Source organism: Sturnus vulgaris, chromosome 23 (assembly GCF_052056855.1).
Source record: "Sturnus vulgaris isolate bStuVul1 chromosome 23, bStuVul1.hap1, whole genome shotgun sequence".
NCBI lineage: Eukaryota > Metazoa > Chordata > Aves > Passeriformes > Sturnidae > Sturnus > Sturnus vulgaris.
In genome coordinates this window covers 8,237,976-8,262,739 of record NC_142265.1, presented here as the reverse complement: position 1 = coordinate 8,262,739, position 24,764 = coordinate 8,237,976, and the positions used below count along the sequence as shown (strand labels likewise).

The following is a 24,764-nucleotide window of genomic DNA, read 5'->3' as shown; positions in this document are numbered from 1 at the left end:
AGCCTTTGTGCAGTTTGCCACGATCAGATGGCAGTTTCTATGGGAACAAACAAGCAGTGGCCCTGTCACAAGATGTCTTGTAGAGACACTGATGAAGGCACTGATGTCTCAGGAAAGTTTCTCATGCTGCAGTGCAGCCTGGCAGAGATACTCCAGCTCGGGAGGCACAACTATCAGGATACACCCAAAGTATTTTCAGTACAAAGTCAGTGCAGTTGTTACACTCAAAATTTTGAATCCAGCCTTTGTGTGCACATAAAGCTTTGGAAGGCTGTAGTTTGCCTCTCAGACACTCCTCCATCAATAATGATGTTTGTTATGTGCCACAAAACCCAGTCACTGGAGTCTGTGTTTGGCTCCAAAAGAAACAGAAATGATCAAACTAGTGAGACACTATTTTTTAGCTTCAAACATCAGAATTTTCATCAGTCACAAGACTACAGCAGAAAGCAATTTTCTTCTCAAAACCACTGCTTCTATTTACCATCCCCACCCCTTAAGTTAATTAAAAATCCTTCAATTAGCTGATTTAGGGAGGGTTAATGTTATTGTCAGGAAGACCGGTTCCCCTGGGCCTGAAAACAACTGTGGCTGCCTCCAGCCCCCGATTACACAGAACATTTTCAGACTCAAAGGTTCCCGAGTATCACCACCCCTCACTCCAGAACTGTTATGAAATGGAGTGGAAATTTTTAGAAAGAGAAGCCAAAAGTGAAACTGTGAGGAATGCAGGCTTCAACACATTAACCCTGAACAACCAAGACAAAACACATCCAAGCCATGGAGAGTCCCTTCCTCGCCCTCAGCTTGCCCAGGCTTTGCAGGAGAAGCAAACCAAATTGTGCCAGCTTAAGTACCACGGATTCACCCCCAGTTAGGTGGGAGAAGCACTGGCTTTATAACAGCACAAAGGAAGATGAAAGGTTGGCAGCTTGGGTCTGATCATAAAGTCTGGCTTAAAATAAACTCATGTCCCACAGTGGTATTACCTGAGTGAAGGCAGAAATTCCTTCACCTTTAGCAAGGGAGAATCAGGGAATCCCATTCCAGCTTACTGAGGACAAAACACCCTTGCAGTCATTCCCACTAAGACTCCCAGTGATGTCCGAACACCTCTTGGTGTTCCACCTCTTGGAACTTCAGGAAGTTTCTGCTCCCCCCCAAAACCACAAAGATTTGCTTGAAATTTGAATTTGTTTCATAACAAAACAAGTTTGACAGAAGAACCTTCCACAGCAGTAACTGCACAGACCAAGTTGTTAAAGAATCACCTTTCACTTGGGCACAGAACTGAATTACAACACTAGAGAAGCCTACAAGCCACTTCCAACAAGAGTATCTGATTTCCCTTATCAGCAGAAATGCCTTAAACCCACAGATTAGGCACTCAGGAGCTGAAAACCAACTTCAAAGCCAAAGTGTGATCCAGCCCCGGGCTCTCAGGGCCGCGTGGCACAGCACGGTGAGAGCAAAAGGGCACCCAGACACTGCCCCGTGCCAGGGCTGCCAAAGCCACGCCAGGAGCCTGGCTCACACACAGGGCAGGGACAGGCTGGGTGCTCCTCCACGGCACACGATGGACCTCGGGCTCCTGAGTCACCTTCTGTGCAAGCTGCACTCTGAGCAGTGAATTCAAGTCTGCTCGGGGCAACTGGAGCATCCCACTAACCACCCCAGCCAGGCTCCCAAATGTCACACACGGCCATTAGCCCCAGGCTGGTGACAGCACGGGGCAAAGGGCCAAAGATGACACAGCAGTGGGTGTCACTGTGAGCCCTGCTGCTCCATCTACGCAAATCAAACTCGCTCCTGGTGCCAAGAGGCAGCACCGAGGGCTCAGGTGCCCGCAGACCTGGGAGGGAGATCCTGCCCTCGACAAGTAACCATGGCTGTCACCAGCCCTCAAAGCAGGGGACAATGGAGTATTTTTGGAGCACAGACACTGCTATTTTGAAAGCACTTCAGCGCTGTAGTACCCAAATTCTAATTGTGGCTGCTGCTTTGCTTTGCCACCATAAATCCTGTTCCGAGGGAGTAAGACAGCAGCCAATACATGAGCGTAGGCATTGCACAACTGGGCTTCTACAAGCACTTGGTGTGAAGAATAATGTTCTTAAAAGATTTAATTTCTAGGGAATGTTTAAATACTGAAGAGTAAACACTGAGTCAGAGACACGCACTAAATACAGGTAAATGCAGCAGGGGCACGTGGAAGCAAAGCCACAGCCTGGAATTCTCTCAATGCCTCTCCTTGTACATGGGAAATTCAGGGCCCACAGAGGACAAAGCCTCTTTTATATGTGCAGAAACTGCAAGAAAACAAAAACCAAACAAATACAGCCAACCTACAGATCCGTTTGGGGGTCTTAAAGCATGTCTGCAGCACACAGCTTGGCGTGTCTGAATTTCGGGTATTTGAGCCATTGCACACGTACAAAGCCCAGGCCAGGCCGTGAGTACTCACAGCTCATGGGACCACTGAGGAACAGCACACAGAGGAGATAGCCCCTGGCCACTGCAAATGCCTGGGGAGCTGCTCAGCATCTCTGGGAGTGCACCAGTGCCTCTGACCAGCACTGCTGCCCTCCACACACACACACACACCAAGCTCTAAATACATTGCTTTTCCCTCGTCACAGTGTTTCCTACCCCTTCCAAGCAGCAGGTCAGGACTTACTGCACCAGGACACTGACCACACGTTTCCATTTGCTTTCAGTAGAACAAAAATATTTACTTTCACAAGCACAAGCTGATGTGCTACTAAATCATTTCACTTAGCATAGACCTAACAGTCCAGTGAGAGCCATGGAACAGCGAAAGAACTACGTATTAAGGTAACTCCCAGTGCCAAGAGCCACAAAACAAAGGTGTGTTTGCCTTGTCCACACAGCCCACGGCACTTTCTGATCCCAGACTGCCCTTCCCAAAGTGCAGCAGCAGGAACTAACGCTGCTTGGCAGCATCCAGCGGAGCTTCCGAGCACGCCAGGGCTCCTGTTAACCCCTCACACAGCCAAAGGCACAGCTGGGGCTCACAAAAGCCCTGGGACTTCAGCAACAGCACGGGACAGCCCCAGGCAGGGCTTTCCCTGCCCACCCCTACCCTGCTCCGTGTCCCAACCAAGCCCAAACCACTCTCAGCCAAGGGATTCTTTGCCTCCTCAGAAGGGAAAAGGGACCACAGATAGTTCTCTGCAAACTTGGCAGGCCATGTGGGAACTGATACAGCCAGGGTGGGCAAGCTGGAGCCAGGAGAACAATTTTGGCTCCTAAACTAGAAGCCTGAAAAATTGGAAGTGGCGCTGCATTTGTTTAAATTACCTTCTGAAATCATGCTCCATATGTGGGAATGAACAGTCACTCTGGTAGCCCTAAACACAACCAGGAGTAAATTGTTCCAAGATGCACATCTGCACTTACCAAAGATCAGACAGAAGGCAGGGCTTCATTTCCCTTACAGGACTCTGTTTTAAGAACTCCTAAGTGAAAATGGCAGCCCAGAAAGGTGCTGTGTGTGAACAGACCACCATCACCCCTGCCTCAGCAAATAAAACTCTCAAGTCTGTCCTGCTGCCTCGGAATCACAGAATTGTCTAAGCTGGAAAAGCCCTTGAAGCTCAGTCCGATGACACTGCCAAGGCCACCACCAGCCCGTGTCCCCAAGTGCAACATCTACATGGCTTTAAAACACCTCCAGAGATGGGGACTCCACCACTGCCCTGGGCAGCTGCTCCAGGGCTGGACAATACTTTTGGTGAAGAAATTTTCCTTAACACCCAAATCTACCTTGGAACAACTTGGGGCTGTTCCCTCTGCTCCTGCCCTGCTCCCTGGGAGCAGAGCCTGACCTAGGGCTGTCCTCTCCTGCCAGGGAATTGTGCAGACCCAGAAGGTCCCCCCCGAGCCTCCTTTTCTCTCTGGGGCTCCAGATCCTTCCCCAGCTCCACTGCCTTTCTCTGCACATGCTCCAGCATCTCAGCGTCACTTAGAAAGCAGGTTTTGTTTTTCTGCACATCCACACAAAACCACAACAAAATTCAAAGTCCAGATGCAACCTGCAGTGACATCTTTTATCACGAGGATGACGAGAGTCCCATCTCGAGGGACTGAGTCTGTTCCATCCCTGTGGACACAAAGCCAGTGCAAGGCAGGTTTTCACACTCAGGTTTTTATGCAGCCCCAGAACTCGAGTGCTTTAAAGCCCTCACTGTACATCAGAGGGGACTGCAGCCAGCAGCTCATACTGTACAGCTCTCGGGTGACGTGCCCAGTAAAACAAGCTGCCTGCCTTCTAAACCTGGACTATCACAAGACCACGACATAAATGTCAGGCCCAGCAGTGGCCGCTCGCAGCCAGCCCTGCAGCCAAAACACAGAGTGTGCCCCAAGACCTGCAGGGTTAAGCACAGGCCTTCTGCATCGAGGCTTCATCTGCAATTCTGCTTTTCTGCAGACATGCACATTGGTCAGGGCATGCACAGAGGGCATCTGGGCAAGGGATTTATTGCAGCTGTACAAGAAAGCATGGAAAAGTGCAGCAATCCCAAAATACTGCCTTGCTTATTCACACTTGCTATCAACATTTACCCAAATATTTCCTTGCTTTTGTGTCCAGGGCAGGGAATGGAGCTGGGAAGGGGCTGGAGCTCCAGGAGAGGCTGAGGGAGCTGGAAAGGGGCTCAGCCTGGAGAAAAGGAGGCTCAGGGGTAACCTGTGGCTCTGCACAAGTCCCTGACAGGAGGGGACAGCCGGGGGGATTTGGGATTTCTCCCAGGGAACAGCGACAGGAGGAAAGGGAACGGCCTCAGGCTGGGCAGAGGAGGCTCAGGTTGAACATCAGCAGGAATTTCTCCATGGAAAGGGTGGTCAGGGATTGGAACTGCCCAGTGGGTTTTGGAGTGCCCATCCCTGGGAGGTGGCACTCACTGGGCTGAGGACAAGGTGGAGATTGGTCACAGCTTGGACTCGATGGTCCTGGAGGTGTTTTCCAACCTGGGATTCCGTGAAATACTGAGTGCTCAGCTTCAGGGAGCTGATTTACACCTTAAATAGTTCAAAATGCTTAAGGGGGGAAGAATGCAGTTAAGACACCTGCAACAGCTGAAACACCAAGGAAAAGGGTGATGTTATAGGGGGAAAGAAAAGGCATTAGGGCTGGATAAAAGCTCCTGAGCACCAAGGCTTGCATGCCAGGAGAGCTGTGCAGCTCTGCTGAGCACATACTGAACCAATTACACAGGAGCCTCCCAAGACCCACACAACCTCGGCAGCTATCACATTATAGATCCTTATGTAAGGCACAGTGACGTAAATCCAGGCTCCCTTGACACACGGAGGGTGCGAGATGAGCGAGCCTGCAGGAATTTCAGATCATATTTCCCATCTCCCCTATTCATTCATTTGTATCATTTGCCATGACCTTGCTCTCTAGGGACATATATCACCAGAAGGAGATAAATGAGATTTCTATTAATTTGAATGATAGCAGCAAGAAACTAAAGGTGCTGTCTCACCAGGCTGATTAGTATTTTTTCTCTCTTTAAATGCAGATGAAAACAAAGGCTTATTTACCAACTGCAGGACTGGCACACACGAACTGATGGCTGCTCTTGGTGCCAGCAACCAGATCAGCTTATTTCAGTTCAATCCCAGCACCAGGATGCAGGAAGACATCAGCCACTGGGAGAGAGGAGATCCTGCGTGCCCAGGGATTGCTTTTTACTTTGTTCAGAGAGTGCAGGAGGAACTCTCAGGCCAGGACTGCTCTCCACAGCCTGCACGGAACATGCAGAGTCTTGCTCCTGCTCCAGCCCAGCTGGGTGAGGGGGTGCTGCTCCCCAAACCACAGCGTGTGCTGTCACTTTCCCAGGAAAATCACGCTCAACAAGGCATCTGTCCTGGGAGTCTGCCCCGTGCAGTTACAGCTCTGCTAAGCTGGGGTAGTGAGGAGAGAGAAGAGTTGAGTGGAGCCAGCACAGCCAGAGCTTTGTGTGGTGCAGGAGAACTTTTGTCTCTGCAGCAACAAGCTCTGTCGTGTTAGCCTGACTTTCTATGATTCAGGTACAAAATGAAAATGAGTTTCTATTCTAGCACGTACCAAAAATTCCATAAATGCAACAGCTGCCTCAGGAAAAACAAGAATTTTTCCTTGGTCGCAGAATGTGGCAGAGTCTGAGACAATAAATGTGATATCTGAGATAACTGTAATGGTCCAGGACCAATATGTGCACCTTGTAAAGAGCCCACAAGGCTGCTGGGGAGCAAGTCACTGCCATCAGCAAGGCTCCACAAAAACATATTTCCTACAAGCCACAGCTTCTATGCACCACATTCCTCTGCTCATTCCCAGACACAACTGGCAGGCTCCGAGGTCAAACTATAAAAGCTGCTATAAAGTCATTAGCTGCACCCTCAGATCACACAGCCCGTGCATCCCAGGGAGCTGCAAAAGACAGGGCCATCATTCCTGTGGGATTAACAGCTTGGGAATGCTTAAAATTAAAACAAAAATAAGTCACATTAACAGGAGATAAGCGTTCAAATAACAGTTTCACACCCTAACACAGGTGAGCAGAGCTGCAGGGCCAGCCCACAGGGGTGGTGTAGCCAAACAGTTCAATGGCCACAGAGGTGACTGGAGCCAGGGGACATCATGGCACTGAACGTCACCAGAAGAGCAGGGCACGAGGCCACTGCACACATAACACCCCAATGGTTCACAGTCCACACTCCCCATGGGCACAGAGCATTCCAGCACTGCCCAGCTGAAATCATTCCCAGCTTACTGCTCAGGAACAACTCGTCCAGGACTGCAGCTCAGCAGTCACAGATAAACAGCCCTGGAAAGCAGCCCGGGAGCAGGCACAGTGCTCCAGGAGGAGCAGGACACGGCTGCTCACCAGCAGGACAGGCAAGCAGCTCTCAGATAAGGTGCACACCGAGGGCAGTTTCACAACGACCAAGAAAAAAATCAACCCCACATCCATCAAGTCTTGAGCCTGGAATGATCTCCCTGCAAACCTTCTGGGATCCACTCATGTCCACAGTGGTACCAGAGGCTGTGGCTGTGGCAGCTGTGAGGCTGTGCTGCTCACACAGAACACACCTCATTTCTGAACAGCTATCGAGGGATGGAAGCAGGAACCACTGCAGGGATGGCACTCCATCACAACTGGGCTACAGAGCCCCAAGCACAGTCCCACAGCTCAATGCCAAAGCAGCCTGAAAGCCCAAAGAGAGCTGCACAACAGCTGTCAAAGCAGAATGAGCAGCAGCACAGCACCTGAGCAGGTGAGGATCAACCTGCTCCCACCCCAAGGCTCTGCCCCTGCTCTCCTGTCCTTCCCCTCGTGTTCACCAGCCCTGCTCTCAGAGGGGAAGCTGGTGAGCTGAGGGTAAACAGCTCTGCTCAGTCCCTCTGGGGAAAAAGAAAGAAAAAAAAGCTTTTCCAACGTCACTGAAATGGAATGTGAGGGAACCAAGTGCACTTGTAGGGGGAGAGAAAGGACAGCCTCACACTCCAGCCTGTGTGTACACAGCACTGGGCTGGGGAAGGCACACATGGAGCATCCAACAGTGCATCTGCTAAAGATCCCTTCAGCTCTGAGGGTCTGAGGAGATATTTTGGTTCATAGAAAAGTTATGTTAATCCAATGAATCATTTGATTGGAATGTACAGTCATCCAATGCAATGGAAAATGTAGAGATTCGAGTGTTGGATGTACGCATCCAGAATAAAAGGTTAGGGTAACACTTCTTCCAAAGGCATTACTCATCCCTGCCTCGGCTGCACGTCCCTGCAGAGGTGTGCAGGAAGGAGGATGAGCAGCAGCAGTAACTTATCAGCTGCAGTACAAAACCACCAGGTAAGAGCCCTAAAAAGCAGAAAGCAAAACCTAAACCAGCCCTAAAGGAAGGAGCCTTTGTGCAGCAGGGCCACCTCCTCAGCCCTGCAGCTCTGAGTGTGTGACATGAGCTCTACCCCACTCCCACAGCATCCCAAGACATTCATGGCATGGTGGCACTCGCCCTTCCACAAGCATTACGAGAAGTTCCCTGTCTCAAAGAGCTGACAGGGTTTGCTGAAGCATTGTACTTATTTACCTAAGGAGAAAAAAGAGAAGAATGCAAGTCTTGGTTGAAACCAGCAGGAATTCTGCATTATACACAGGCTTTCCTGGGCTCCTAAAGCTGCACCCCAAAAGAGTATATCCAGTGACAGAGCAGAGTTTTTGCAGTGGCTGCTTAAGGACATTAACTTACAGGGATGAAGCACCCCAGCAATTCTAAACACAGCCCATTCATCACTAGGTAGGGCTTTATTTCCAAGGCCATGACACGTTGTGATGTAAGAGGTAACAGCACACAAGCAGATGACTGCCTCACACAGCCCGTTCTGCTGGAAGTCTGGGAGACAGGCAGTGGATTCACCCCGACAGGAGGTAAGCTGGAATCTCTCCCATGTCACACACCCTCCTCAAACCCCTCCTCAACTGCACTCGGCTCTGCTGAGAAGTAACACAAGGAAAAGAGCATATGGATGGATCCAAAGCTATTCTGAATCACTGCTGGCTGCCAGCAGACATATTGCTGTCATTAGCCTCTAGCTCAGTCGCAAGATTTGTTTCTGAAAAGTCTTTGAGCCAACAGATTATATAAAGCTCAGACCCTTCCTCTTCCACACGAGCTGATAGTCTCCTCACGGGGTGTTTGTGAGGAAAACACTCATCCCTGCACACACGAGGATGATGCAGCTAATCAAAACAACTTCCCCGGCCAACAGGGGTGTGCTGCAGCCAGAGCTGTGCTGCCAGCTACTACCCAATGGCAGGAGCATGGCACAGAATCCCAGAATGGTTTGGGCTGGCAAGGACCCTTAAATACCATCCAGTTCCATCCCCCTGCCATGGGCAAGGGCACTGCCACTAACCCAGGTTTGCTCCAAATGCGTTCAACCTGGCCTTGGACACTCCCAGGGATGGGGCAGCCACTGTGCAGGACCTCACCACCCTTCCAGGTCCTGGGAGGTGCTGTGAGCTCTCCACACAACCTTCTCTTCTCCAGCCCCAAGCCTCAGCCTGTCCCTGTAGGGCAGGCACTCTTATCAACTGCATGGCCTCCTCAGGACTTGCTCCAACTGTTCCATGTCCTGCTGATGCTGGAGATCCCAGATCTGTGCACAGGACTCCAGTGGGGTCTCATGAGAGCAGAGGGGCAGGATCCCCTCCCCAGTCCTGCTGCCCACGCTCCCTTGGATGTGTCCCAGGCATCCTTGGCTTCCTGGGCTGCCAGCGCCCACTGCCAGCCCACGGTGAATTCTATCATTTGTATTAATCCTGTAGAGAAAATCCGCAGAGATCAGAGCTTATTTACCCCAAACCCTGGGGCAGGGAATGGTGTGACCCTCTCCTGGCACTGGGGTCACACCATTCCCTGCCCCAGCACCTTCCCAGCCGTGCTGCCTGACCCAGCAGCCCCGCAGAACCGGCTCATTAACTCACAAGCACTTGGAAATAACTGCAGGTTACTGCCCAGGGTTCTCTGTATCTTTTATCTAAACAAAATGCTACAGGACCAGGCTTGTTTGGTGCAACAACGCCCTTGTAGCTTCTGCTCCCGGTAGCAAGTGAGCAGTTAGCTCTGTACACCTCACCTGGCTACCTTCTGCCATCGTTTACAAACCAAGGCCTGAAAAAATTAAAAAATATATTGTGTCTTCTGAGCTGTGAAGACACCCTTTTTGGTTTATTAATACACAGCAGGACTGCCCCCCGTCAGATTCTGATAAACTCCTTGTGGTTTAAGCTTTACTGGAAACCAGGCTTCCTACCTTGCTAGTTTTCCATATTACTCTCTCATTAGGCAATTTAGATGCTCGAGTAGGAAATCAGAAGTGAAAGGAAGGTTCTTAATCACCAGATCTAAACAACACTGGTTTTCATCACCTCGTAACTCCTGATAACCACCATCTTCTGGTGCAAGCTGTCTCACACACTGCATTATCTTCTCTCCTTCAGGTGTCTGAAGGAGGTCAAACAAACACACTTCAGTTTCCGTGAAGAACACTGGTAGCACTCCTGTGGCTGGTTAATACTTGCAGTGGGATGAGGTCTATTATTTCTTTAAGTTCTGGTAACTCAGCTGTAAATAACCACAGTCCCTTGTCCTAAAAGGAGTCTAAAAGAGACAAGGGGAGTGCAGGAGCCCCAGGGGTGCTGAGGCAGAGTCAGCCAGCCCAGCCCAGCACAGTTACTCCTCAGTAACTCACTGCTGCTCGGGATGTGCTTCATCCAGCAATTCTCAACACAAAATACATAAACAGTCCCTGGAGCACAGATGGAAGCTGATCCCTATCCCCTCCCAGGGGAGTTCCCTCATCACTAGGCTACAAAATCATGTTCCCTCTTGCTTTCAGCCCTTTGATGATACAAATCTTACGTTCCTTCCTACACAGTGCCCCGGTTTCAACATGAGAGGCAGAGCCTCTCCTCCCTCCTCAACTGGTAGCTTGAGGATTTGGGCACTCTCAGAACTGGAGTCAGGGATGCCCCAAGGCTCGAGGAGATGCCTCACCTGGTATCACACTAAGTGCCCTTTCCCAGCTCCCTTTCACTCACCCACAGGGTACAGTGCTCATCTGCCACTGAGGACGTGGCTGCAGAAGACCAAGGAGCACTGACCTTCCCTGCCCATGGATCTGCTCTTCCCATGAGAGCAGGATGCTGAAGGAAAAGGTCAAGTTCTTGAAGAGCAGAAGTCATTCAGGTTTTCTCCTCATGGCAAATCACAGCTGTACAACAGCATTATGCCACAGGTTTTTTTTTTTTTTCAGGACTCCCACCCTGACTGCTCATGTACAGCTGGTACTCACACAGCACCTCCTGCACCTGCCTGGCCAGGCCCCAGGGTGTGCTGAAGGGAACAGGTGAGCTGAAACCTCTCCTCATCCTCCCTTGCCTGGCTGCACGGCTCAGTCCAGTGTCCATGAACGAGAACAGGGAATCCCCACCCCAGGTAAGAGTGAAGGCAGGCAGTTCATGTGCTTCAGGTCATTGAAGCAGTGGATCTTGTAGCTTGAATTATACTTAAAAAATCCAATTGAAATTCAGGCTCTATCACAGCCTTGCACTGCAGCTTCCCAGAGTCCTCCAGCCGTTTGTTCTCTCCAGGGAAGACAGATAGGTTGCCAACCAAGACTGCACTGTGGGATTAGCCAATGTTTATGAAGTGCTTTAAAGATTAGAAGTGTCACCTATGTGCTAAATATTTCTCTGGCACTATCAGCTCGAACAGCACCCGAGTATCTTGTATCTCCTCCTGCTGATCTTGAGCTGGTTGCCCAAGGCGTCACTCAGCCTGACTCCCAACCACGGTGCTTGGCACTAATTCCAGGGGCGGTCTGAGACGTATGGCAGGAGAGGACGGAATCAAGGAACCACTTAAACCCTAACTCCTGAAAACTACTAGCAGAGTAATGACAGCAATATCACCAGGAGAGGCTTAGGGATTTATGTTTTTACAACCTTCTCATACGTGTGTGTGAGATGGAACACCCTGGCGCGAAGCCCAAGCGTGCGGAGAGAGGAACTCGCCCCGCTCACCCAGAAGGAACTGGCTGGGCCATGGCATGAAAAGGTACTTTGTACACATCAGCTTGATAGGAGCTACATGGATCCCAACTCCTTCATTTCCCTCGGAGCTTCTGGCAATGCTCGTACAGTGCCTGGATTAAGAAACCAAAGCAGTGAGTCTGAGCACACGGGACAGCAGTGCAGCACTGCTCAGGCTCTCTGTGCTGTGCACACACACACACCGAACTGCAGGGGTACGCCTGTTTTCCTGCCTTTCTTCCTCTCATTCCAATTTCTCTTCCAGCTAGAACACAGACAGAGCTTGTGTCAAGACCTTTCTGTTGATATCACACAGAGTCAAGGTGTAATGCACACCTCTTGTTACCACCACCCTCTGAGGACTTACACTGCTTATAGATCTAGAAACATCCAAAATACGGAGCTCAGCCTTCCCCTGAGCCTGTGGGTTTCACCAACAGCAGCAGAATCCAACAACTATTATCAAGCAGTTGAAAAATGAAACATTCAATTTCAAGAGTTTACTCTGCACTGGAGAGAGAGAAAAACAAAGCTGGAAATCCCTCACTTTATAAACAACAGATCCTCTGAAAGCACTGTCAATAGGAAGCTGTTGCTCTAAACTGTGTACACATTTGGCTCACCATTTGCCAACAATGAGGAACATGAACTCCACTGAAGGATTCCCACACTGGGAGCTCAGTGCTGTCACCCGAAATGGATGCTGCCAGGGCCAGAGCAGCAGCACCGTGCCAGCAGGAGCTGATTTGCACCTTTGTGTAAGGGCACAATTCTCTTCCTGGCGTTTGGGGGAAATCCCTCCAAAGACGGCAAGGTAGGAGCACGGCAGGAAGCAGAGCACAGCTGAGGTGACAGTGCTTTTCTCACACAGCTTTAATGGTTTCTGTGTGACAGAAGGAGCTCCCAGGGAGGAGCCTGCCGAGCTGCCCTGCTCGGGATAACGCAGCCAGGTGTAGTGCACATGGGCTGGGCTGTGCAGGTCGCTGTGGCTGACAGCTGCCTCCAGCTCGAGGTGACTCACTCAAGTCACACATCATAAACACTTCTTACTCCAGCCCTGAATTGGGAGCACAGGGCTCTGAGAACTCAAACAAAGCTCCTGTGACACATGCCATTCCTGCAGAGCCAAGCCTCTCCTGAAACCAAAGGATCAAAGCAAACAGAGGGCTGGAATTGCTGTTCAAGATCTTCAAACACATTTAAGATAAGAAAAAAAAGCCTAGCAAAAACCAAAAAGCTATCTTAATCACCATTTTAATTGGGAGTTGATACTCCTATTCTAACAAAACCACTGGAGCATCCATCCTAGCACTGAATTCCCACACTCAGGTGCACGGCTGAGGTTTCCAGCAGTGAGGGGCAGGAGGCACCAGTGCAGACTGTGCAGAGCAGCCTTTGTTCTGGGACCCAGAGGAAAAATCTGCCAGGCCCAAAGCACAGCTCCCTCCAAGGCGATAGGATCTGACCTCGGAGCACAGGAAGCAAAGCTTTGTTCCAGGCAGCTGGGAAGGAAGGCGGTGCTGCCACATCACACTGCGCAAGGTTTGGGACTTTGGAGACCTGCAGGTGGTGAAACGAGAAGAGCTCTGCTGCTCACCTCAGACGGAGCAGCCGGGTGCCTCTGCAGAGCTGCTCTTGTTTGGACAAGCACGTTTGCACTGGTGTCTATTTGAATGATGACTCACTCCAACAAGCCAGGGCACCCTACCACACACAGCCCCGAAGTGCTGACTTAGGGCTTGGGATGCAAATCCGGCAGGAAGCGGCGCTTCCCGACCAGGGCCACCCAGACCTGGTCACTGCTGCCATTACCCTCCTCCAGCTCGGTCCCAGCCTGGATGACAACTCCAAAGAGAAGATGGCAAGAACGAGAAAATTGTATAAAATACTCTTGTTCTTAGAGCACTTCTAAAGTTGCTTTCTTCTTCTTTTAATATTCCTGCTCTACAAAACTGACAGCCCAACTGCGAGTTCCTTGTGTGCCTCGGAGGGACTCAGGGCAGGTGGGCTCTGGGTGCCCGCCCAGCACCCCATCCCTGGCTTGGAGGCGAGCCTGTGGCCACCCCACTGGTGGCACTCCTCCAGCCACTTCCACTTTTGTCTCCCCAAACATGTGAGAGTCACAACCCGTGACGAGCCGGGCAGTAATTGCCGTATCGATTTCGATGCTCCTCCGGCTGGAGCAACGCCTGTAACTGTAAACCATAAACCTTTTAATATCCCGCTCAATTATGAGGAAAACAACTCCTGAGCAGCAGCATCGTTCAGCGCCCGCTGCTGAGCCTGGCTGGGGATGGCCAAACCACACTGAGACAGGGGACAGAGCACAGCCAGCCCTTCCACGTGTCACCGGCAACGTCGGTGCTCTCAACCCTTTTGTGCTGAAAATGCTGGAACACACGGAATGAGAAGGCAGATAAGCAAACTGATGGTGTGCCATCAGAACGTGACTTAGTGCTCGTGCAACCTCTGGGCTGCTCACAAATCCAAGAGAAAGAGCCGAGCAATGAAGGAACTGTGTCTGGGCACTGTCACACAAGGCAGACTTACAACCTCTGTTATTTACAAACAGATTCAGGGAAAGGGAAACAATCTGAGTGACTGCGTGGCATTTAGAAAACATTCCCATCCACTGCAAAAAGCACAGAATCAAAGAGTATCCTGAGTCAGAAGTGACCCATGAAGTCCAACTCCTGGCCCTGGAGCAGGGGACAGCCCCAAGAATCCCACTGTATGCCTGAGAGCATTGTGCAAACACTCCTTGAGCTCCTGCAGCCTTGGGGCTGTGGGCACTTCCCAAGTCAGGAGCTTTGATGACATAAGAATGAGATCAGTGGAGCACACTTCTAATCCCCGACTCCAAATCCTCACCAGCCCTTTCCCCAGGAAAAGGGGCAGGTTTGGGGACGCTCAGCCTGGAGAAGGCTCCCACCTTGCTCCGTGCAGACCTGACCCGCTTTTGTCTCGCTGTGCTGCGAGCCAGCCGGGCTTTGTTGCCATGGTGAAAGCTCTGACACGTTTAGTTTTCCCACTAATTTCCTGCTGCACTAAAGCTACTGCTGCTCTGCACCTCACTGCCATGGCACAGCAACGAGGAATCTCAACATCCCCAAAAACAGGCAACAGATCCAACACTGCTCCAGGCAACTTTACCTACACCTCCTAAATATCCTAAAACCATCTGCCTTCGAGCCCTACCAAAGCTCAAGAGATTTGACCATCACTCAAAAAGGAGCCGGACAATTCAGTGATCTCATAATTAGGGGCTGTATCCCATCTTACCTTAAAAGAAGGTGGTGCATTTCAAATCCCAGACTGCAGTCACCAAACCACCACATTTTCCTTTGGGTTCACATGAAGGGACTGAGTTCATTCCCAACTGTGTCAATGGTAAGTGAAAACAAGGATCCAGTTGTGTCTGTGGAACCAAACTGGGACCAGCAGCACACACACACGAGGAAAAGCAGAGACTGAGGCCCACACTGTCAGCTGATGACTCAGAAACTGCACAAGCGCCCACTGAGTGGGAAAATACCTATAGTCAGCCTTCACTTGTCATTTTACTGTGTAATGGGAGTCTCAGCTTGGATGAAAAACACATGAATATTTTGTTCTGACTAAGCACAGGTTTCCCCATGTACCTCAGCTCTGCCAGGGCAGTGGGCACACGACACCCACGCTGCAGCAAGGGGGAGGGAGCGACCGTGATTTCCTTCTCCACCAACTCTGCACTTTGTTTCTAACATAAACCAGCTGAATTAACCAGCAGAAAGGAAAAGTCTTCGGATTTTTTCTTTTTTTTTCATCTTACACTTCCCAGAGCGGCTCAGAGGAAAAACAGCCTCTGTGGAAGCCAAGTATTAAAATCCTTGTACAGAAAATGAATCAGAATGATTTTTATTGGTTTCCAATGAGATTGTGCTTGAAAACAAACAGTTGCTGTACGACTGACAACCCCCTCACTGTGTCAGAGAGATGGGAGAACATAGATGGGCTTTGTAGAGCTGAGAACATGCTCCTTCATGGCTGCTGGGGAGCAGTTCGATTTCATTAATGGTACATCCACATGTGCAAAGAAATAGAGCACAAGCTAAGCTGTATGATCAGCACTTTGCTGGGGGAGTCCTCTGACCTCCAAAAGTGCTGAAAGCAGCCACAGCTGCCCCAGCCTCGGGGTGCAGAGGACACCGGCTACAGCAGCAGCAGCTTCCCAAAAAAGAGCACCATTGTCTGCCGGCCACCTGGGAACGAGCAAACCTGCCATAAATCACCCAGCACATGATCCTTTCTCTGTCCAAGGCAGGGCAGAGGCCGGGACAATTCCCGGCAGCAGCGGTGGTGGCTCGGGGGGAGCCGGGAAGAGCCGTGCAGGCTGCCCGGAGCCCGTCCAGCCAGCCTGATAACCTTGACAGAGCCACTCGCCAGATTACAGCCCAAGGATTTCCTACGAGCACGTCTAGAGAGGAAGGACTAAGTACCAAGACTAATACTTTTCATCTTTGGTTGCTGCCGGTGCTGTGAGCTTAAATGAAAATTTGGGGCACGCAGAGACATGATCACACTGTCACAGTGACTGACAAAAGCAAACCCTTTCCTGTAGCACTAATTATTGCAGCTGAAAGGGGCACAGACAAACATCTTTAAGAATTTAGATATCCATGTGACAAGAGGCATTTTTTCCCCTAATTTATTCGCTGTCACTGTTTGAAGACTGTATCATGGAAAATCTCACTGGCTCTGCCTACCTGGCAAGGGTACCCTGAGCATCAGCACCGCTCCAGACTCCTGTGTGCCTGCAGGAGCAGCACGACACCTGAACAGACTGTATCCTTCCATTGCAGAGACAGAAACCAGCTCCAATTAGGCTCAGTGCTGCAATTCAGGGTGTTATCTGATCACACTTCACACACAGTGACACACAGCTCATAAACTGTACTCCTTCCATTAGGAACACTTCGCGTTGCGAAATGCCACAATTAGTTTTTAGGCATCAGCTTCAATGCAGCTGCCTTCACCCAACTGCGAGAAGCCTCAGGGCTCCAAAGATACTGTCCCCTGAGAGGGGCCAGAAACACACCTGGAAGTACCTGATGAGCCTGAATACAGGCAAAAAATTCAGAAAGGCTTCAGGTTACATGACAGCAGATCCCAGAGCCTTAAAAAAAAACCCTCGTGCCCACAGTGCCGGCCATGGGTCTGTCACACACCCATCCCTGCTATCCTCCACACACATTCCAAAGGTATTCCTGCAATTAACACTCTGTGCACGGACAGAGGTTACGGAGAAAACGGCACAGCTGAAAGCCCAAGAGAGCCAAAGAGCCAGGACAAGCTGAGACTGACTTGTGTAGGTGAGGAAAAACCTGGGAAAAATGTGTCTTCCCTTCTGCTGCAGAAATCCACACGCACTTCCCCAGCCTTGAAAACACCTCGCTGCGTCCCTCTCATTCAGAACTCCTTCCAACAGGACCAACCACATTTTAAAAGTTATTGGAAGGAGACAAGAAACATCCATCTGCTTGCTGAAAGGCAGCAGACGCACACAGCCTCCAAATCCAGACTTTAATTGAAACACTTTAATCTGCTGCCGCGGCCCCGCATTCTCTGTATTCCCAGTAGTGCCGAGGCGTGTGCTCAGCTAATGGAGCTCTGACAGTCGTCCTGGGCCTGGCTCCCTGTCAAACCACGCTGGCCTCCAGCTCCGGGCCCGCAGTCGCACGCTGATACCCCACAGACTCCTTTTCTTCTAAACCATCTTCCAAATGTACTGTAATTAATGTCCTATAACTGCAGCCGAGGCTTGGAGGAGCTGAAGGCAGAGCCAAACCATACAGGAGAGTGGCAAACATTGAGGAGATCCCGAACTACAATGGCAACACCCAACTGGGCAGTCAGGAGCAGCCACCTCCTGCATTGCACAACACCAGGGCTCAGGCCAGTGCCTCCATCCATCTGCGATCAAGGCACTCAACACAGATCACTCCTGTCAGCAGACCCTAGTTAGGCAGCCAAGGCAGGATTTGGGAAGCTGGTTAGGCTCCCACTCCAGTTCCTGGGAACACAAGGGCAGTTTCTCTCTGTGCCTCTGCTGCAGGCTGTGCTGAATCACCTCTGGACAGGCTGACCCCAGCACTGCCCTGCCAGGCCAGGTGAGCCACAGCCTGCTGCTGCACCTTGCACTGTGCCAGAGCACGTCTGGTTTCTGTGTCTGCATCCCCACCTTCCTCACCTGCTCCTTCACACACGTTCTCAGGAACTGCAGCTCCCAAATCCCACAGGGAGGTTTCCCAGCGCTGCATTCACCTCTGACAGCCGTCACAAACCCCACACAGGCAGCCACTCCTGCACACACTGCAGCTGAGGGGCACCGGCCAATATTCATTTTTATACCTTCATTTCAAACCTTCCATGGCCAAAGCGCTTCCAAGAACAGCATCTGCACTCCTGCCACCGAGTTATAACCACAAAGTGCAGGTCTAAGCTCCCCCTCCCCAGGATAAAGTTCCACATCTTGCACAGAGGGATGCTGGAGCCACTCCCAACACACCTGCACTGCACAAGGACCAGCTCTTTCCTACAGTTCTTCCTGGTTGGAAATTGTCCTCAGCATTGCATGCAGAGAATAAACCAGAAGCTTCAGCAACATTTCCGTGGGATCAGAGCACGCACTCTGAAAGGACCCAATGATTGAAGATAACACCCAGCCAGGACCGACAGGCTCCAGTGAGATCCAGCTCTGCTGCTGTGCTGTGCTGTGCCAGGATCTCCTGCCCATCCTCTGATGTGCAGAGCAGAGCTCAGCTCGGCTCCCCCCACACACACTGGGCTATTTTTGAGCCCAACGTGTCAGTTCCACTGCCTGTGGGAGTTTGTTTGTGTGGGATAGCATGATCCGACTACTTTGAAACTTGGCTGAAGCCACAGAATTCCCTTTTCATGGAACCCTTTTGATGGCCATTTAGCAGAGAGGGCGAGGTTTAGCCTCAACTAGAGAGACTTGGGGTCAGAATTACTAGAAAAAGACACATAATGACTAATAATGAATCAGCCTTCAGTGGTTTCTTCATTTAAGTGTTAACACAGCACATTAAACCCCTGGCCTGGGATCAGCAGAAAGGCCCTGAATGCATTAAATGAGTACAATGGCTTAACTAGAGAATCTCCAAATTGCTCTATTTAAACCTGTGCAAGCTCCAAGCCATTTCAACCTTTGCTTGTGCAGGTTCAGCTAAATGCAGCATCTTGTTGGGGGTGTGAAGAGCACAAGACCCACCATGGTCACACAGGGAAGTCACAACTCTCATGAGAACCTTTTCAACCAGGGAGATCTTACATCACATTCCGTGATTTCTACTCTGCTGGCTATGCTGGAGCAACTTCCCAGAGCTTTACTTTCATGGGGGAAAACACAGAGTTGTTATGCAATCGTCTTGGTGAGAGCAAGAAGGGGCAGCACGCTGCACAGGGCTGATACAGGACCCAGCCAGAGGACATGGGAAAAAGGAGCTTAGAGCTGCTTCTCTGTGAAAATGTCTAATACCCAAGGAGCCCAGTCTCCCAGCAACACACTGCCATTTCCTTATTTCCCTCTCACGTAATTCCTCCTTCAAACACAAATGAGGAGACAGCTTCTAGAAACCCTCATTAGGCTCCTGCAGCATTCACCAAACCTCTGAGAGACCCTCCTGGAAAAGAGACACCCACAGCCCTTCCTGCTCCTGCCAGTGGTTTTTCCTCACAGGGGCAGCCTCTGCTCCTGCCCAAAGGTGCCACCACCTCCTTCAAGTGTTGATTGCCTCCTGCTCAGCAGCCCCAAAGCTCTGCTACAGCAAATATTCGGGAGGAAGGGACTCCGGACAGGAGGCGGGAAGCAGCCAGGTTGAAGAGGTACAGAAGTTTAGCCACCTCACCCCCCAAATAAGCTAAGAACCACAGAGGTGAGAAGTATTAATTATCCTGTCTCTCTTAGAATATTCTGCCTGCCCAGAAAGGCTCAGGACTCATGCCACAGTCCCCCTAGCTCACCCTGCCCACTGTCAGCTGGCTCTCCTGTTTCCACCTGTTAGCATCTCAAGAAGCAGCCTGGTCTCTAATTCAATCATGCTCTGGCATTAACATCTTGGTAATCAAATGTTATTTGCTATAGCAAGAAAAACATTGTAATGAAACATAAATGTCAGTACTTCAGCCCACAGTTGATACAGGCAATGGCTCTTCTAGGTTTTAAGGAAATATTCCCTCTTATCCCCACTGTGGCAACTCTGCTCAGCCAAAGTTCATTTCTAGCTTTTAGGCTTTTGCTAAATCTCCCCACCAAACGAGAACTAAAATACAACTCTCCTGCAGCACACAGGCGAGGAGAACAAAGACCCTGTGAGCAGCAGGATAATGCCATCCACAGCCATCAGCTTTCCTCATGGCCAGGAGAAACAAGAAGTAGGTGAGGCACCACCAAACACTGCAAAAGAAAAGGAAAAGGACAGATGAAAGGCGACCAGGTGTGGGTCATTACAAAACGTGCGGCTCAGGTATTGAACGATTCCATCAGACACGAGGCCGATGAGTCAGGGCAGTGCCAGCACAGGGCTTATCACACGGGCACGCTGGCTGCAGGCAGCAGGCAGAGCCCAGCCAGCCCAGAGCCACGTGCCTCGCTGCAGCACGGCCCGGTGGGCAGCACCAAGGCTTTTCCATCTTTGCACCTGAGGAGAGAAACCCAGCCAAGTCCTGGAAGCCTCCCGTGCCTCCCAGAGCGTACCAAACCAAGCCTGAGTGCTCCCAGAGCAGAGCCCAGCTCTCCGTGGAGTCTGCCAGCCCGCTTTTCATCCTGGCTTCCAGTGCCACAGTGCCCACCTCCAAGAACTCTGGTGAAAAATGTGTTCCACTGATGACTCCAACTCACCCAAAGACAAACCACAGAAACTAAGCCTGTTCTCTCATAGAAGGGAATGTCCTCTCCCAGAGAGGGCAGGGCTGCCTCCCGTTCTCCAGAAAAGGCTTAGCTCCTTAAAAAGAAAAATCAGCTCGATTCTAGCCTTTCTCCAGTTGTGCTTGTGCTGGTAGAAGGGATGTGTTCTGCCAAGGATTAAAGCATTGTGGATTTGGGTTACTATCCAGTAAAACAGCTCCAGGTACCCCTTAAACAGGATCTCACAACAGACAGCCAAGGAAACTTGCTCTGAGCTTTGCCCATCCACGTATTACTGAAATTTAACTCAAACTTAAGTTGACAACCAGTCTGCAAGAAGCTAAGGCAGCACAGCAGGAAGATCACTGCGCTTGGGAAGGAGCTGTGTTCTCCCAGGACTGTCAATTCCATTTCAAGAGAAAGATGGATGTGCAAGTGACTCCCATCTCCCAGTGAAACGCTCCATGAGAGCAGTGCAGCCACGGCAGGTATGCACTGCTCCGTGCTCCAGCTGCACCTCCAGCCACATGGAGCTGATGGAAGGGATGGAGCCAGGACAGCAGAGAGCTCTCAGCAGTGCCCAGCGACCACAGCGTCCCTCCCTGTCCTCCTGTGCCCCAACAGCTCCTGAAGGCTCACACACAACAGCCAAAGGGCACGGGAACAGAGGGTATGTGCTCCTTGGCACACTCAGGAACATTCCCTGACCAACCCTCATGAAAAAAACGTGGCATTAAAAACAACCCCACCGCCTGAACAGAGCTGGAATTCTAATGAAGTCACTTGGATGATTTATAAACGGAAATTCTGTAGAAAACAATTCATTCAGCAGGTCACTCTGAAGATTTTTAGCACAGAAACAAGGGTTTCTTGCAGAAGATGAGAAGAGATAAAAGGAAGGCGGACGGAAGGAGGGATGCAACAAGACACCCCAGAGGTGCCAAATTCATCCTGGTCAGAGCAGTGGCTCCAGCTCCTGCCCAGCCATCAGAGCAGCTCTGACAGAGCACAAGAGTCCAACTTTGCATGGGCAGGGACTGAATGTAAATTGCTGCCTTGCTTAATACGTAAATTGCCGACTGTTCCCTTCTATTCCATCAGCTCCAGCAGAGACAATTATGAATACAGGCCTCCTGCCCTTTGGGATGATTAACATTCCCCTTCCTCAGTGTCCCCAGCACTGCTGACCCACATTCAGCTCCTGAAATGCAGTTCTATGTAAACTGCAATGTTCGGTGTCAGCAGAACGTGCCAGCCCAGCAGGGCCAGGCACCCTGCTCCTCTCCCTAAATAAATGCAGTGCTCAACTTCCCAAGGGCCAGGAAAATCCTCATCCTTTAAGATCAGACCAGGCACCCAACTATCCTCCATTTCTCTTTTTAGGGAAAAGGGGACACAGGCCAGGAATGTTATCTCGAGCTGTCATGTCAAAGTCCACTTGACCTGGTAAATGTCCACCGGAAAGGAAAACAGGATCCAACACTGATCCACAGACCACCTCAAATTCCAGGCTCAGCAATGCACACCAGTCACTAATTTCACCTTCTGGAAAAGGCCCAAAATCACGGGGTACATCAATTTCCAAGCTCACACAGACACTCACAGTGGAATTCCTTCTGAGACGGTGGAGGAGCGCGGTTCCCAAGGAGGGGCCGTGACGAGCAAACCCGCTTTTCTCTAAGAGAATGTGACATGGGGTCAAGTTTGTGCAGGGATTTGGTGGCTATATTTGAACTGCCCGGGTCTCTTACGCAGCTACTACTGGAAGAGCAGGATCACCTCAGGAAGGGGCTGCTAGCACAGGCAGCAACCAGGCTGTGCTTGCGTTTCGTGATCAAAGAATTCTTCCAGATCCCTAAATGCGACCATTTTGCCAAGGTTTTACTCACTTCCAAGTTGTTTCCATTAAGTCAAAGTGTTAAAAGTGTAACTGTGATGAAGACAAGTTCGCAGTAGCATTATTTTGTATTTCTGCTGCCAGTCAAAAATGCTTCCCCATAAGGATTTGCCCTTTCCAACGCATTTACATCAACACCTCCCTTCTAACCGCTTGAGTCCCAGAGCCTGAACCAAGCAGCTCCTTTCTCCTTCCCCACTTCTCTCCCAGAGCCAACAGCAACAGTTCTGTCAGCGAAGGAAAAGTACTGAACCCACAGTGCTCAGGGTCTGCAAGCAGAATCCAATCCATTCACTCGCACTCCTCTCCAGAGGCTGGGATTTGAAAGGAAACCTGACCTCGGACTTGAGAAAGCTTCCAGGTCAAGTTTCAGCTCCAAGCTCAGCTGAACAGATGGCAGTTGTTCCAGCACAGGTATTTCTCCAGGCTCGGGGAGTCCCCCGAGTTCAGAGGGACAGGGACTGGATCTCCTCCATGCAGGGAACGTGCTGCAGGTCAAATTGCTGCTCCAGAGCCCCCAGCACCTCATCATCCCACCAGAAAGCCAATTCCTGAAGTCCACAACCCACCCTCGGTCACTCCAGGGCAGTAGGAATGAGTGTACACTGCTATAAAGCAAAGCTTTCCAAGCTTAGTATCCCCTTCCATCACCCAAAGCCAACGTTCAAAATCCGGCCTTGGCCCTGTAAACGTGGAACACAATTTCCAGACAAAATTCGTGTGCATATTCTGCCATTCTCTAGACAAAATCAACTATTCCCGCACAAAAGATGGTCTCTGCTTTGGTATTTTGCAAACTTCAGAGTCAGCACGACTGAGAAGAAACCTTGACCCAAGGAGGGAGTCTGGAAACAGGAACAGGAAAGCAACTTGGAGCGAGATCCCTCTTTTTCCAGGAGTGACCTCCACTCAGAGGGGTCAGTCTCCCGCACTCGGAGCACCTGAACCCATCACCCCATTTCTCTCAGCAAGGTTCTGGCTCATCGTGGGGAGAACAACAGCACAGCACATCTCAAGTGCAAGTTAAATTGTGGCATCGAGCACTTGCAGGCACAAAATAGCTGTCAGGGCAGGCAAATACAGCCCAGCTCTGAAAAGAACTGTCCAGGAGGTGTTATAACTGATGTTTAAATAGCCCCTGAAATTAATTTCACTTTATTATCCGGGCAAAGAGCCAGAGCTCCAACAAACCAAGGCGATGGTGGATTTCTCCTCCTGTTTCAAAACAATGCTGCTCCTTAAACTGACAGAGGGGCAAGCCCAGAGGGTGACAGAGGGACAATCCCTGAAAGTGACAGAGGGACAATCCCTGAAAGTGACAGAGGGGCAACCCCTGAAAGTGACAGAGGGGCAACCCCTGAAAGTGACAGAGGGACAGCCCTGGGAATTGACAGAGGGACAGCCCCGGGAACTGACAGAGGGACAATCCCTGAAAGTGACAGAGGGGCAACCCCAGGAATTGACAGAGGGACAACCCCAGGAATTGACAGAGGGACAATCCCAGCCAACACCATCCTCTCTCTGCAGCGCTTCCAAGGAGCCAGCACGGAGCCAAGAGCAGGGTTTTGGTTCAGGCCTGTCTGCTGCCTGCCCATGCCAGCCCCCATGCCAGCCCTGCTCCTGCCGCAGCTCCGGGAAGGTCCCGGTGTAGCGTTGCTGCATGCAGCACGGCGAGCCCCGGCAGCTCGGTGCCACGGGCACGACCGGCAGCACCGGCAGCGACAGTGCCGATCCTGGCGGATCTCCTGCCGTGCTCCAGGGCTCGCCCGTGCCTGGATCCACCCGGATCTCCTGCCATGTTCCGGGGCTCACCTAGGAGCGCGGCCGTACCTGGATCCACCTGGATCCGCCGCTCCCTCGGGAGGCCCTCGCGCTATTCCCTGCGCTTTCCCACGGCCCTGGAGACCCGGCCACGACCGATTCTCACCGTTTGGGTAAGAAACGACCTGAACCCCGCTTGCCCTCCGCGTCCCCCCCGGCACGCCGGGAGCATCCCCGGGTACCACGGGAGCATCCCCCCCGCTCCACCTCCACGTTATCCCGGTGCCACGGGACCCGCGGGGACACCCGTGTCACCCGTGACAGCGGCCCCGCTCCCCGGCAGCGCCCGCTCGGAGCTGGCGGCGCTCGGGGCCTCTCCCCGCTCCGTCCCCGCTCACCGGGGCAGCGCCGCGACCCCCGCGGGGGGACTCACCTTGGCGCGGGTCACCAGGTGCGTGGCGAGCTTCACCACGGCGAAGTTGCCCTTGCCGATGGTGCGCTCGATCTCGTAGTAGCCGATGCGGGCGGGCCCGGGGGGCCGCGGGGGCGGCGGGGCCGGGGAGAGCCGGGGGGCCGCGGGGGGAGCCCC

At 51.4% G+C, this 24,764-nt stretch overlaps 1 protein-coding gene across 5 annotated transcripts in view; it reads right to left on the bottom strand.

The window, feature by feature from the left end:
* SIK3 (SIK family kinase 3) overlaps nucleotides 1–24,764 on the bottom strand; it is a 69,296-nt gene extending 44,532 nt beyond the window's left edge. For 4 of the 5 annotated variants that reach the window (XM_014884647.2, XM_088177901.1, XM_014884648.2 and 1 more), the window contains exon 1: nucleotides 24,609–24,764. The gene's annotated coding sequence lies outside the window, so the exon portion shown is untranslated. Of the gene's footprint in view, nucleotides 1–14,891; nucleotides 15,029–24,608 lie in introns of those variants that run through there. The other variant, XM_088177903.1, reaches the window with a different exon arrangement.